Source organism: Peromyscus eremicus, chromosome 13 (assembly GCF_949786415.1).
Source record: "Peromyscus eremicus chromosome 13, PerEre_H2_v1, whole genome shotgun sequence".
Taxonomy (NCBI): Eukaryota; Metazoa; Chordata; class Mammalia; order Rodentia; family Cricetidae; genus Peromyscus; species Peromyscus eremicus.
In genome coordinates this window covers 37556060-37571697 of record NC_081429.1, presented here as the reverse complement: position 1 = coordinate 37571697, position 15638 = coordinate 37556060, and the positions used below count along the sequence as shown (strand labels likewise).

Sequence of the window (15638 nt, the reverse complement as noted above, 5' to 3'; positions counted from 1 at the left end):
TAAAATCTTAGGGTCCAGGCTGGAGAGATGGCTCAGTCGTTAAGAGCACTCACTGCTTGTGGTGTTTAACTGAATGAGAACGGCCCCATGGGCACATATATTTGAACGCTCAGTCCACAGTTGGTGGAACTGTTTGGGAAAGGTTAGAATGTGTGACCTCTTTGGAAGTGTGTGACTGGGGGTGGGCTTTGAGGTGTAAAAGCCAAGTCATTCCCAGTTAGTAGTTTCCCTCCTTCCTCTTCCTCTCTCCTCTTCCTCTTCCTCCACCTTCTTCATCCTCCTTCTTTCTCTCTCTCTCTCTCTCTCTCTCTCTCTCTCTCTCTCTCTCTCTCTCTCTCTCTCTCTCTCTCTGCCTTGTGCTTGTAGAACAGATATAAGCTCTCAGGTACTACTCCAGCACCGTGCCTTCCTGCCTGCTACCACGCTTCCCGCCGTGATGGCCATAGACTCAAGCCCTCTGGAACCGTAGCCCTAATTAAATGCTTTCTTTAATAAGTTGCCTTGGTTATAGTGTTTTGTCAGGTTAGTAGAAAAGCTGCTAAAACACTGCTCTTCCAGAGGACTAGAATTCAGCTCTTATCACCCACATCCGGCAGCTCAAAATTATCAACTACCTTAGCTCCAAGGGATAGAGTGCCCTCTTCTGGCGTGTCAGGCACCAGCACATACATACGCACATGCACATAAAGACATACATACATACATACATACATACATACATATATACATATAAATAAAATAATCTTAAAAAAATAATCTTATGCCGGGCGGTGGTGGCGCACGCCTTTAATCCCAGCACTTGGGAGGCAGAGCCAGGTGGATCTCTGTGAGTTCGAGGCCAGCCTGGGTTACCAAGTGAGTCCCAGGAAAGGCGCAAAGCTACACAGAGAAACCCTGTCTCGAAAAACCAATAATAATAATAATAATAATAATAGTAGTAGTAGTAATAGTAATCCTAAGATCTATTTAAGACCTGGCAGCTCCAGCAGAAGAGAACACACTGGGCTGAAAGTGTGGCTTGGTAATGCTTACCTCACATGCACAAGACACTGGGCTCCCCAACATGCAAAAAAGAAAGTAAACCAACTTAGAAAAGAACTGTGCACATAAGCACAGTGGCTGTCACAGACCCTGTGTGCACAGCCATGGGTTGGTGCAATTAAGGAATGGGTGAACAGATAACAGATCCTCTCTCAGTACCTTAGCCCACCAGCCAACAGACAGACATTAGGGACCATGAGAAACTCAAATCGGGCACCTGGATAGCCCCAAGGAATCATATCAGGGTATCCTTCTAAGCCCATCCCACTACTACCAGCTTTGAGCCTGTGAGCAAGGCAGTCAGCCTTCCTGAGCCCTGATCTAACCACTATACACGGTCCTACTTGCTTCTCCAGGACGGACACAGACTGCCCAGGTGCCCTTATGGGTCACAAGCCTCCCCCAATGCCCTGAGTCATGGAAAAGGCTTTGAAAACTGCAGGTGCTGTGCAGGTGACAGTGACATTTGTCACTGTTAGTGGCTGGGAGAATAGCTCTGGTGTAGGCTGACGGATGATGGAAAGCTCACTCTCACTCCGATCCATCTTGTGGCCTCAAGTCCCACATCAGCCACACTGAAGTAAGGCACAGGCATCTCCTTCCTGCGTCCACATCCAAAAGTACACAAAGTGCAAGCATTTCCCTGCTGCCAATGCAGTGGCCCCTCCCCCTCAGGGCAGTCCCAAGATCCCAGTGGATGTCCAACACGATAGCTAGAATAAAATCCTCTACATGTGTGGAGAACTGTCTCCTCATAGAGAGGAAGCGGCTCATGGCTTCCCTGAGCCCTGCCTGATTGGCCAGCTGTGAAATTCTTGTACTGTGGAGATACTATTCAGTAAAATAACAGTGACTTTGAATCCAACACTATGACACCATGATAGTCCATCTGGTGGCAGAAGCAGCTACTGACTCACAGGCAAACAGCACATCCAGCATGTACTCGGTGGGCATGAGCGGACAGACATCGCCAGGTTCCGTCACACTACTCAAAAGGCACACAATCTAAAGTGGATGAATTGTTTATTTCTGTAATTTTCCACTTAATGTTTTTGGACCTCAGTTGACATCAGGTAACTGAAACCCAGGAAAGTAAAAGGAGGGAGACTGCTATGTTATTACTGCAGGGGAAACCACAAGCCCTGAAGTATTCTGACTCCCCTGCTCCCCGACTCTCACCCCAACCTGACCTCCAGGTCACTCTAGAGGACATTCCAACCCCCTGCTGTGAGGCTAACAATGGCAGGGGAAGCTGTGTCTCCAGTTACCCAGGTGTCCTGGGCACTGGTCCTTGTGTGCAGACAGCCTAGCCTCAGATGCCTTGATGGCCATCCCATCCAGGTCTCTGGGTGCCAGTTCTCAGGCACAGAGGTCCTAACACGAGGTGTCTTAGTGGGCGTTCCATTCGGCAACCATCGCCGGGAAATTCCTCCAACTCTTATTTTTCAGGGCCTAAGAATGGCTGCTTCAGCTCTTTGCAGGTATCAGAAGTGTCTACGGCAGGGATCCTAACTCTGTCATGCTTCCTAGAGCCCCATGGGGAGCAGGGGGCACGCAGGGGCGGGGGGGAGGGGGGGAGCGGACACGGGACAACCCCGGCCTCCTCTACCCACTCCCTTGGGCAACATCTGTTGAGTAAGATAAAAACATGAGTTGAAGATTAAACCACTTGGCGCTAGCTGGCCTGGGCACGGGCTGGGAAATATGTCTGGCCAGCAGGGACTGAGGCTGGGCAGAAAATCTGGGTCTGAATCAGGGGAAGGGTGGTTAGGATTCATCCAAGGTCAGTTTAAAAAAAAAAGGTAGCGGAAGCAGAGACAAGCCAAGGCCAGAACACGCCATAGACAGATAGATGTCCAGGGCACACCAAGTTGGGAAACGGGAATAAGGCCGGCCAGACTGTGGCCTGCAGGGGCTGGAAGGCTGGCAGTAGAAAGGAAGGGAAGGGAAATCCTGAACCCACCCTTTCCTCCCTCTTCGGGAGCCTGCTCAAAGCGCTCGCCTACCTCACCCACCGTGAGGAAGCAGGTGCTGTGTGTGCCGAGGGGAGCCAAACTTTCTCCTTGTTTCTCCTGGGCCACTTTCCCACTGGCAGAGCAGCACGGGGGGGGGTGGGGGGTGGGGGGTGGGGTCCCATTCAATGCAGCAGCTTGCCCCAGACCCACCCCACCCACCCACCCCCACCCCCATTTACAGAACTCACCACAGGCATCAGGGAACACAGGGCCACAGCAGTACCCATCCGCCCCACGCCCAGCTGTCACAGTCCCATTTTGTGCCCAGTGCACGTGTATGAATGAATGCCTACTGGATGCGAGAAAGATTAAAAAGTCCCTGTCCTGGAACTCACATGCTGGGATGGGTGGAGCCCCTCAGTCAAGATAAAGATAAATAAGCAAGGTGCAGAGTGGGCGAGAGGCCATAAGCACCACGGAGCAAGGGAAGGAGGAACGGAGGGGAGATTCCTGTGGGAAGGGAAACGCTGACGTATGAGAAGAGCTTGCGGGTGTGTCTGTGGGAAGAACATTCAAGGCAGAGGAAACAGAAGGACCTATGGCCCTGAGGTAGCATGCTGTCTGATGTGTTTAAAGATCAGCAAGACAAAGGCCGGGAGCTACAACATTGTGAGGAGAAGACTTCTGTGAAAGAACCTAAGGGTTTGCTCCAAGTGAGGGGACAGAGCTCAGTGGCTCTGGAGTATGTACTGGGTGGATTAGTACAGTGGGGTTTTTTTTTGTTGGGTTGGTTGGTTTCTTTTGTTTTGTTTTGTTTTTTTCGGTTTTTTTCGAGACAGGGTTCCTCTGTGCAGCTTTGCGCCTTTCCTGGATCTCGCTCTGTAGCCCAGGCTGGCCTCGAACTCACAAAGATCCACCTGCCTCTGCCTCCTGAGTGCTGGGATTAAAGGCGTGTGCCACCATCGCCCGGCTAGTTTGGTGTTTTATTCTTTTGACAACTTCCTGAAGCAGGTACGATTACTAGCTCCCATTCTGGAGAAGGGCAGTAAAGAGAGAAGCGGGTAGGTGATGTGTTCAGGGTCACTCAGTTGAAGACAAGAAGTTGGGGAACGAGGAATGGGGAGAAATAAAGATCTGGGAATGGGGTACTGGGACCCAGGGGAGGGAGTGGAACTCACTCATTCTTTCTTACTGCTGGGGAGGTGGGTTCTGAGGACCATCACCACCTCTAGGCGCCAGTCTCACCAGGAGATGGCTCATCCAAAGTCCTGCAAGGCTACTAACCACTGTGCAAGTGGGCACAACCCAAAATCAGGAAGAAGTCCAACTGGCACACATGCCCTTCCAAGGCAGGGAGTCCTTCCAGCTTGTAACTGCAGGCCTCCAGCCGGAGCACCATCCTATGCCCTTCTGTCCTGACCCTGGACCTTGCCTCTGTAAACAAAGCTCACGAGCCAGATGCTGGCCCCTGCCTCGTGGTCCCTAAACCCTGGACCCTCAGCCTTCCTGGCCAGCCAAGGACATTCTGTTCTTAGCCCTAAGGCAGTAGCTCAGTACATGTGACAAGAGTCATCTGTATTCTCTCCCCACCATCCTCCTCTGGTACATGGCATGCCTTTGTGACCCAGGAGGGGTTTCTAGCCAGACCACTCCGGCCTTATTCACAGCCCCACCCCTACCCTGCTGTTGCTACCAAGCTCTGTGAAAGTAACACTCCACATCAGGAGGGCCTAGTGGGGCAGCTCAAGTCCAGCAGAGGCTGGCCTAGGGAGACAGGTCTCTGTAGCTGGTCTGGCCGTGGCCTGAGTATAGAGCAGTATCTAAGGCAGCCAGGAATCTGAAAGCCCAAGTGTATCAGTTGGAAATCCAAGATGCAGAGAGAAAGACAGGACCAAGCCAACAGTCACAAGCAAGATAGGGTTGGAGCAAAAGGAAACTAGATGGCCTGGCTGTGTGTCCCACATCTAGGCAGAGCAAGTGACTACACTTTTTTGAAGGATACCAACAACCAGATTCAGACTCCCCCCAACATGGGCACCACCATTGGTGTTCCACACCAGCCAGGCAGATGTGGCCCACATCAAGTCCCTCTGCACATGCCTTCTCTCTCTCTCTCTGTCTGTCTCTGTCTCTCTCTTACACACACACACACAGGCACACACTCACAAATAGAGCCCTTCTGCAGTCCCCAGACCCGGACAGCCCCCAGAACACAGCGGTGGGACCTGGAAAGGCTAAGGAAGCAGGAAGCTCGGCCAACACGTCAGCCCAGCTGGAATCAGTCTGCAGCGGGCCAGCTCCACAGCCCACAACTCACAGAGGTCCTGCCCCTGTCCGAACTGTTCTGGAAATGTGACAGGACAGCGCCGAGGGGGATGAGGGCCATAAAAGCAGAAAAACAGAGTCATGGGGACATAGCAAAGCTGAGGAGAGGCGCAGAGGCCACCACCTCGTAGATGGACTCTGGGAAACACCGTCTATCCCCCTGCCTCCAGCTGAAGGGTACAAGACCTATGGGCAGGAGGGGGGTGGGAGGAGATACCACAGCACTCCCTAGTCCTCCAAGCCCTAGAACAACAGTAACCTAGCCAGGCCTGGGGACATACAAGATGGCCTTTTATGGGTTTTCCCGAGGACCTCAAATCTCCAGACACACAGAGCAGGCCCTGCAGCACGTCAGGAGAGACCTCATGACTCATTTCCTCCCACCAGCCCCAGCCCAAAGCCCTCAACCCTTTCCACCCCACAAACCCAGCTCCCAACATGCAGGAGAGCCTGGAAGGGAAAAGAAAGGCTGTCACTCACCACCAGTTCATGGCTGGATGGAGGAACACAAGGAGCAGCCACCTGTGAGAGAGGGAAAGAAAGTCCCTGTTAGCATCTGTCCCAGCAGCCCCTGGGCCTCCTGAGCCCACTCTTACCCCATCCCCAAGGGGACAGCCTTCCCTGGAGCACAGGGAGAGCTCTTCAGAAGGCCACCCACAAAGGCTTAGGCCAGGCAAAAAACATGAAATACCCCTCACAGGTCAAATTCTGTAAAACGTAACACACCCACCTAGACATCAGCATAGCAGCTATACTCTGGATCCTGCAGTAACCACAAAGCTTCCTTTTCCCCTCTCTCTCTCTCTCTCTCTCTCTCTCTCTCTCTGTCTGTCTGTCTCTCTCTCTCTCTCTCTCTCTCTCTCTCTGTCTCTCTCTGTCTCTCTCTCTGTCTGTCTCTCTCTCTCTGTCTCTCTCTCTCTCTGTCTCTCTCTCTGTCTGTCTCTCTCTCTCTCTCTCTCTCTCTCTCTCTCTCTCTCTCTCTCCTGATTCCTCTACAGTGTAGAAAGATAAATTTAAAGTAGTTCAAAAACATAATTTAGACCTGTAGGAAAGTAAAATCCCCCTCATCCCCCCGCCCCACATCTTCTCCCCATAGCCAGCGGCTTACCCCCAAGTCAGAGCTGGGAGCAACCAGATCTTCCAGGGATAGCACAGAGAGAGCACTTTGGAGGGGAGGCAGCACCCACGAGGAAGGGGACTGTCATTATCAGTTCATCCTCATCTTTCCCTAAGCCAAGGTCATGGCAACTTGGGCCTCTTGGAGGGAGAGAGGAGGGGGTGCTCAATGGCCTCACCACCCTGACAATTAGCAGAGCGCGTGTCAGAGGCCAGTGCATTCCTTTCTCCAGCCAACACATTTTTCTTGGATCTCAGTACTCAACCTTGGCTCTGACTCCTCGCCCCAGCACCAGGCCGGAGGCCCACAGAGAGGCAGAGGGTGGCTGAAGAGAGACAGCTCCCTCTCTAGCCGGTAGGCAACCCCATCTTACATGCAACACCAACACTTGCAGAGCTGGTACGATCGATCGATCTAGCAGGCATGCTGCTAAATAAAGTGCTTTGCCTTTCAATAACCAGGAAGACAGTCTCCACCATCACCTCCCCAGGAGGTGAGGAGGCCCAGACAGGGTAAGCCATTTACCCAAGGTTACACAGTAGATGGGAGGCTGGGAACTGAACCCCATGCAATCTGGGTCCCAAGATTTGGAGTGAAGAAGGCTGGTGACTCATGGCTTTCCCTGTAGGAGAAATATGGGGTGCAGAAAGAACCCCCCAACCCAGCTCCTGATTCACATGAGCATAGAACTAGGAGTGAATGCATTCGAAAAGGTGTCTGGGGGGACCAGGCCCAGGCTCTGGGGAGCTAAGACAGGGAGGAGAGAGATCTCCAGAGCTGCCTATGGACATGCTGATCAACAGCCACAGGTTACACTGTCTGTCCTTTACAGCCGTAAGCCAACCCAACCATGGGGGCTGTGAAGATTCAAAACACAGACCAGGCTCTCAGAGGCCCCCCCCCCCATCCCAACTTATCAGATCGCCACAGTGTCTGCGTGCGATTTCTGGGCCACGTCCCGGCCAGGCTCCCATCTTGAGCACTGCAGATAGATGGTCGTGACCTATCGAGAGGGCTATAGTGCAGGAGGTCAGAGCTGCCTCAACTTCCAGAGCCCAAACTGGTCTCCATTGGATCAGGGTGGGCAGTGGCTTTGAGACACACAGAAGGTCTCTCCCACAGGCCCATCCTAACCATGGACCCTTTCCTCACCCTTCACCCCCAACTCCCCAGACAGATGTACCCACTAAGAACCATCGCCTAAGGGGGTACAGTCATACCCCAACAGGCCATATCCCAGGGCCTCTCCATCCCAGGCTCATACTGGGCCATGGCTACTGGCCCACAGACTTATGTGTCTCAGAGCTTCTGGTCTCATTCTTACTCTCTGTTTTGTTTTTTTTTTTTTTTCTGAGGCACAGAACTGTTTCCTTAAAAGGCCGTCTGTCTCCTTCTCTCCAGCACCCTGGCCCCCAGCCACCCTCTCAGGAGCCCAGAATGTGCCAGGAGTACCAGGGGCCCTGCCACTCTACGGTCTGTGCTCAACAGCCCCACACTCCTGGCATCAGCAGTGGCTGACCCCACTGACTGTAGGGGACTCAGGTAGCCCTGGGCCGTCTTCAAGGACTCTGTTGACAGCCCTGCTGTGACCTCACCTCCAAGCCACGCACCCAGGACACCAGGGCTGAGACACAGGTGGGGAGCCTCAGGTGACTTGCTCTGCCTGGCAGCCCTCTGGACCTGGGGCAGAATCAGCCTACTGCTCCATGTCCCCAACTAAAGAACAAAGGGCAAGGAGGTCACAGCAGCCGCCGCCGCCGCCGCCGCCGCCACCACCACCACATTGACTTTCCAGCAGCCACGTCCCTGTGCGGTGTGACAACTCATTCGGGGCTTAGGAAGGCCTGGGCCCACGAAATACTATCCCTGCTTAGCAGACGGGAGACGGAGCCACAGCTGGGCAGAGGCAAGATCCTGCACAGCTCTCCTAACTATGCTGCTCTACACAGAGCAAGGACCACTCAGACACCTGAGAGCACCTCCTTTCCTTACCTCACTACCTCGCAAGGAGGAGGACCTGAGTCCCAGTTGGGTAGCAGCACCCCTGGTTCCCAAAACCCTCAATAAAAACCTAAGTTCTCAGACTTGCTTACCTAAAACTCCAGATTCCTAAACTGGCCAGGTCCTGCAGAGAGTCCCCATACTTATATGCCCTGACCCTAGAAGCTGTACAGGAAGCCTCATACTTCCAACTATAACCTCATCAGTCCATCAGTCGGGAGGTCCAGCACTCACAGCATTCTGGGTAGAAACTCTGTCTTGGCTTTCCTTCCTAACACTTGCTGGGTCTGTGTTTTTCCTTGTTTTATTTGGTGGTGGTAGTGGTGGGGTTTTTTTTGGTTTGGTTTTTTTTGTTTGTTTGTTTTGTTTGTTTGTTTGTTTTTTTGAGGCAGGGTCTTACTATATAGCCAACACAAACCCAGTCCCCTCTTCCCCTTCCCACCCCATAAAATCTCAACCTCTGTGAATATACCTACCCCTAGAGACCTCTGTGATCTGATGATAGACACTTGAGGGGCTTTGATCACCATTCCATGTCTAAACTCCCTTTCCAGGACAGATCCCAGGAATCAAGACCACTATACCCCAAGACAGGCCACAGAAACTCTCATCTTCCAGGACCCTCTGTCCTGGAGCTGGCCACAGAACTTCTGACCTTTCTCTTGTCCCTCATCAGGACACAGGACCCTCATCATTACAATGCAAGGGATGATGCCCAGAGAGACCAAGAAGAATCTGCACAAAAGGCCTTCCTGGGTTTACCATTAGACTGTGAGCAATCAGAACCATGCCACGAGATCTCACATAAACCCCAAAGGACGGGCTTTGGAGAACTTACACATAGCTCCCGGAGAGAAGTGTGCCCCTCACTCCCCCACTGCTTACCCTGTATAATTCATCATCTGTACCCTCATACACCACAAGCCATGTCTCCCAAGTCTACGGGGCCAATAGAGCAAATTGATGGTACCCAAAGCAGGGTCATAGGAATCTCAATTGACACCCAATTGGTTAGAAACACAAAGACACCCTGGAGTTTGAAACTGGCACCTATAAGACAGAAGGCAGCCCTGGGACCCAGTACCCAGCCTCTGGGTATGCCACTGTGTCTGGTGTGATATTGAGCTAAGCTGGGTTGGAGGCCACCTACAGATGTCACCACTGCAGAACTGTTTGCTGATGATGAGGAGACCCACACATACATCCTGCGAGGCCACAGAAAGTCTTCTACCGGGACATTTGCACTTTGCCAACAGATATACTCATAAAAGACTAATCACATGCTTGTCATTTTGCGTCTGGCTGACTCCCCTTCACGTACTAGCTGAATAACATCCCCCCAAATTGGCATGTGAAAATCCAAACCAGTCCCTTGGAATGTGCCCAGTGACAAGCTCTTTAAAGAGGTGACAAGTGAGTCCACCAAGGTGAGTCCTGATTCAGGACAACCTATTGTCCCTACAGGAAGAGGTCAGGACACAGAAAGCCAAAGAGGGAGAAGCTCTCAAAGACCCAAGGTAAAGGCAGTGTCCATGTACCGAGAAGTCAGGCCACAGGAGACAGTGTTGCACTGATCCTGATTGAAGAACCCAGGGTGGCAGCCACCAGAGCCAATTTCATGACCCTGAATCCACATTTCTAAGATCCACCGAGGTTCAAGGTAAAAACTGTCCCACTGTGTGCACCTACCACCCTGAGTGGACCCACGCGTGACGGACACGTGGCTCACTTCAAGAAGTATTAATGGTGACTGGCATCTCTGTCCAGCATGTCCAGGTATCCACATTAACGACACCAAATGGTGTATGGCACAGAGGGACAATGGGGTTTATAAAGCACCTACTGTGTGTCACTGAGTTGGGCACTTTACAGACATTCACATTTGCACTTTCAGACCAGTTTTTGAAGTTAAAAAAAAAAAGGCTCACAGAAGTCAAACATCTGGCAGCAGTACCTGGGCAGGAACGGCCAGGAAGGCTGCTCAGGTTCCTTCATCTCAAGCTATAGTCTAACATATGCGGTCCCTCTTCCCCCAGCCCCAACCCCAGCAAGGTGGGCATCAGCACACTAGCTCCCAGGGTCTCAGGCCACCTCCCAACAAACCTGCAGGCTCTCAGAGAAACTGTCCCCTGCTTCCGCCTGTCTCAAACACCTGCCTTCCCTCCCTGTTCTCTGCCCCATGGCTGGATGAGGCAAGGGTGTTGGACCGGCAGGTCACCGAGAGAGTGTGGGCATCCCAAGGAGGGACAGTGAGCCGGGCACAGAGGAGGTGTCACTTCTGTCCCTCCGTTGTGTGTCACACTCCCATGAAGAGCCCTTGCTCCACTCCACTCCTCACCCAGACTCCCACAAAAGGGAAACATACAGGCCATGTGTGCGGCTTGGCCTAATGCTCACTTCCGAGGTTAAGTCTGTTTTGACAGGAAAGATTCTATTTTTGGTGACACTAATCCATGTGAGAGATGTGGAAGTGGTAATGCTTGGCATGTCAAAAGAACTGCTGGGACTCCCCTTTAGCTGGGTGAAGGGAAGACACACCCAAGGGACCACTGAGGTAGGTATAAAAGGGGAGGAGCCAAGCACCACTCTTTCCATGCTTGACCATGGAAAACTATGAATGGCCAGGAAAAGAGATCAGACTTTTGGCTGCTGGCACTGAGGAGCCACTGAAGGTTCTCGAGTAGAGGAAGGACCATCAGAACTATGCTCCAGGCAGAGAACTCCTGGCACAGAGGCAAGAAGAATGGAAGAGTAGAGAACTTAAGGCAAGCAGGGACATACAGTAACCATACCAACAGAAACCAGGAAAAGAAAGGTAGGGGGAGAAGAGGAGCCTGAAGCCTAGGGCCAGGGAACCACTGGGTACCCCCAAATCTAAGAACCCATTGAACACTCTAGTCCAGAGCTTCCATCCTAGCTGCTACTCCTTCCACTCCCAGGAAGAGCCACCACCCACCACTCTGTCTATGGTCAACCAGGAGGTAGCCAGCATCTGAGCTCTGGTCACACCAAGCATCACCACATGGTGAAAAGTCAAGTATCCATGCCTATAACTGAAGAAACCACCAAATGGCACCTCGCCTGTGAGCTCATATCCTCAGGGCATTGGGGCAATCAAAGTCCCCTACTGAGTTACCCTGTGTTGTCCCGGAAACCTAGGTGTTCCCTGGGCCTTGTGGATGCCCAAAAGATGCCAAGACCATGGGGTTGAAGCCCAGAAACAGGACAAGACTGCTTGAAGAATGCCAGCAGGGCTCAAAGTTACCAGCCTCCCGGGATGAGCTTCAGGCCCTAGGCACAAGAGGTCTTGGAAGTGGAGGGGTGGCCCTTGTCTCGGGTCCATGGCCTCTAAGCCTGTGCAAACCCTGCAGGGTACTCACTGTCCCTCTCTAGCTCCCAGCCAGCTGCGAGGCTCTTTCCTTCCCTTATATAGGGTTCAACTCTGACCAGGAAAGGAAGTGTGCAGAGTTCCTCCCTGCCAGGAGCCAAAAAGAGGCCTGTTCCCAGGGACACCTCGAGCCACAAGGACGGCCCCTGCCCTGGATCCCTCAGCTCCAGGGATGACAGAGACTTGGAGGGGCTTGCCCTTCCTATAAACATAGCCCTGACTAGAACCTGGAGAAGACAGGACCCAATGCTGTCGCAGATCACTGATTCAGAATACTGTCCCCCAGGACCCACAAGGTCCCCCGCACGACCCCCACTATGTCCCCAAGTTGCTCCTCTGGCTTGGATCCTCTTCTGTGGCACCTGTCGTTGGTTGCCCGGCCCACTGCCAGGTCCTACACGGTTGTCAGGTGGGCTATTCGGGCAGGGGAATTGCTCTCCCGGCAGACCCCTCCCCGTGTCTCCCCACATGCGGGAGTGACTCTCACAGCCCACACGATACAGCCCACTCATCAACAGCTGGCCTGTCGGAGAATGAGATAACTGGGTGTGCCTGAACCTCTGGGAGCCCACGGAATGCAGCTATCAGAGCGACCCTCAGTCGGAAGGTCCCCAAGCAACTAGGGAGAGAGGATGAAGGTGGGGGGAGTGAACCCAGATATGATCCAAGGAGGCCTCACGACCAAAGCTGATCCCCTTCAGAGCTGGCCTGGAAGATGGCACACACTGGCAACTGGAATTAACACCCTACAGCAGCGGTTCTCAACCTCCCTAATGCTGCGCCCCTGTAATACAGTTCCTCATGTTGTGGTGACCCCCAACCACAAAATTATTTCATTGCTACTCCATGACTGGAATTTTGCTACTGTCATGAATCGTGATGTAAATATCCGATGTACGATCCCAAAGGGGTCATGACTCACAGGCTGAGAACCACTTCCCTATAGGCTCCACGGCTGCACAGCAGTTCTAAAGATGGGCTACCCGGGGAGCCCAACCCTAAGGCCCCAACACAATGGCCATACTTGCTGATCCCCAAGTTGGAATAGCTGGGAAAAGAGCAAGGCTGCACACTGGGATGAGTTTGTGAGCAACAGAATCTGAGGACCACAGGAGGCCTTTCATGGAAGCCATGGCCTCAGAGAGAGAGGACAACAAGCCGAGCTGAGCAATGTGCAACCTGAAGGGCCCAGCTGAAGCAAACGTCCAGGCCCCTGCAGTAGCCTGAGACCTCCAAAGCCAGTAAGAGAGCAAGAAGGAAGAGTGGGGTGGGGCTGGCCGTCAGGAGGCCGCCACCATGTGAGAGGCAGCTGCAGGGAGGTGAGAAGAGGCTCTGAGGGGACAGAAGACAGAGTGAAGAGGGTGCTTCAAGGGGACAGAGGGGGTACTTAGAGGAGAAGACGGCAGAAGCCGGGCCTGTTAGCACAGGCCTGGAATCCCAGCTATGTGCAAGGCTGAGGTTCGGGAACTGAAGTTTCAGGATCGGGTCGCTGTCTCAGAATAAAAAGCATGAAGAGGGCTGGTGATGTAGCACAGCGGTCGGTCGAGTGCTCACCCAACATGCACAAGGTCCTGGGTTTGATCCCCGGTACTGGGGGGGTGTGGGGAGGAGAGCCCAGTACTCAGCTGGGCAATCAGACACCTGATGCAGGAACCAGGCCTCTATCCTGGGTGCGTGGGGCTGAGTGTATTTCCAAGCACCCTCGGAAATGCAGAGAACAGGAAAGCCCCCACTCCTTCTGGGGCTGGGCATTTGTTGCAGGGGACTGAGTGGCACAGCCCATGGCATACAGACAACTTCTAGGAAGTTCCTAGAAGCTGATCCAGGGACAGGTTAGATGGGCTTGATCAAAACTCTGGTAGAAGAGGGGGCCAGAGGAAGTGACGGGCCGAAGAAACAGAGCCAAGCAGTCACTCAGGCCAAGGTGACAGAGCTCCCAGCTGAGGAGAGAGAGGGGAAAGAGGACCGAGAACCGGCCCCAACCCTGGACGGAAGTTGTGGCCTCAGGAGGAGACAGGCATGTAAACAGACTTATAAATCTGCCTGGAACTGCGAAAGGGGAAGCTGGAAGAGGCCATTCTTGCCCCAGGATGACTATCCATCTGTTTTTCCCAAGGTTACACCCAGAAGGAGGCTGTCCTCCTCACCCCTCACTCCCCACTGAGGGCTTCTGTCCCTCCATGAGAACTTTAGGGAACACAAGTCTTTGACCCTAAACCATATTAGAACAAGGAGGCAGGAAGGATGCCTGGGAGGGGAAAAAAAAAAATTAAGAGCAATGGGAAAATCCACAGAGCCAAAGGTCTCAAGAATTGCTGGGAGGCTGGGCTGTGTCAGGGAAGGCTGAGGTAGATGGGGCAAGGTGGGAGCAGGGATTGAGCTGAGTCAGGCACTTCAGAGAAGGTCCGACAGGGGCATCAGCCCCCTGCCTCCTCCTAAGCCAGGGCACCTGCTACCCTGCGGTCCAACCCATGGCATGCAGACCTCAGCCCTTACACAGCTGCAGGGTTCCCTTCGAAGCATGAGCTCCGCCCTATTTCCTAACTTCTAGGAAGTCCCTGCTCCACCACCCAGATGACAGACAGGTTGATTTTGCATGTTTATCAGAAAATGACCTTGAACTTCTGATCACCCCGCCTGTTTCTTTCAAGTACTGGGATAACAGGTGTGCACCACTACACCCAGTTTTTGGCTTTACAGAGGTTTAAAACTAGGGTACCATGCATGCCAGGCAAGTACTGTACCACCTGAGCCTCGTCCCCAGCCTCGGGATGACAGCCTCAGAAAGGGAGAAATGTTCAATACATTCACTGCACTCTCCACCCTCAGGATGACTACAATTTCAGCAACACAGAAACATCAAAAAGGTCATCTCAAAGTTGAAGAAAGGCCTTACATTTCTGTTGATTCTCTGGACTCCCTAAATAGCCTAACCGGGCTGACAGGAAGTCCTTCCCGATGTCTAGCTACTTCTCTTTCTAAAGGAGTTAAAGCTTGCCAAAGCAGGATGAAAGCAAAGCCAGTCTCGTGCCTGTCAGGGGAAATTCCACAGCCTCAAAGTCTATCTATGAACTTCGTGTCTACTGGACCCTTGAAGGATCATGCTGTCCTGCTCACAACTCTAAATAGCTCAGCACTAAACTGAACCCGTCACTTGGGAGCAGGTTCTGCTCCGCAGGATCAAAACATCTTGTATGCGCAGATGCCCTTTCCAAATTCCTGAACACCTCCAAGAGGCCACAAGTGTCCAACTAAAAAGCAAGGAGACTGATTGGCCCGCAAGCCGGGCGTGAGCTCCGATACCCTTTAACTCCCTCCCTCTCAGTATCCTCATAGGTAAAAGGGGCCTGTGAGAACTACTTTGCAGTCTGGTTGGGAACAGTTAACAGGCTGAGGGTGGAGCTCTGCTACAGAGCACATGCCTTACCCACCCCGAAAAGCGTCAGGATGAAGTCGTCGGAGCTCCCGTCTGTAGGAATGCCTGGGACACAAAGCCACGGACGGGCCTGTGTGGGCCTCAATGCTCTCCCCGACACGTCTCCACTCACTGCGTCCCCAGCCCCACCCTGTGATGTAACCTCCATTGTCAGCCCCCTTTTATGGAAGAGACTGAGAAGCCGCAGGATGGAGGAAGGAGTAGATTTGGATGATTCCCATCTAGGTGGGAAGGATGGCTCAGTGGTCAAAAGTACTTGCTGCTCTTGCAGAAAACCCGGGTCCGATTCCCAGCACCCACATGGTGGCTCACAACCATCTGTAACTCCAGTTTCAGGATATCTGACAACTTCTGGTCTCCTCAGGCTCCATCCAC

The 15638-nt window shown here is 52.9% G+C and overlaps 1 protein-coding gene across 6 annotated transcripts in view; it reads right to left on the bottom strand.

Annotated features, from left to right (window-relative positions):
* The window catches only part of Tns1 (tensin 1), a 174184-nt gene that overhangs the window by 108176 nt on the left and 50370 nt on the right, over positions 1–15638 (bottom strand). For all 6 annotated transcript variants that reach the window (XM_059278370.1, XM_059278366.1, XM_059278367.1 and 3 more), the window contains one exon: positions 5802–5843. The gene's annotated coding sequence lies outside the window, so the exon portion shown is untranslated. The remainder of the gene's footprint in view (positions 1–5801; positions 5844–15638) is intronic.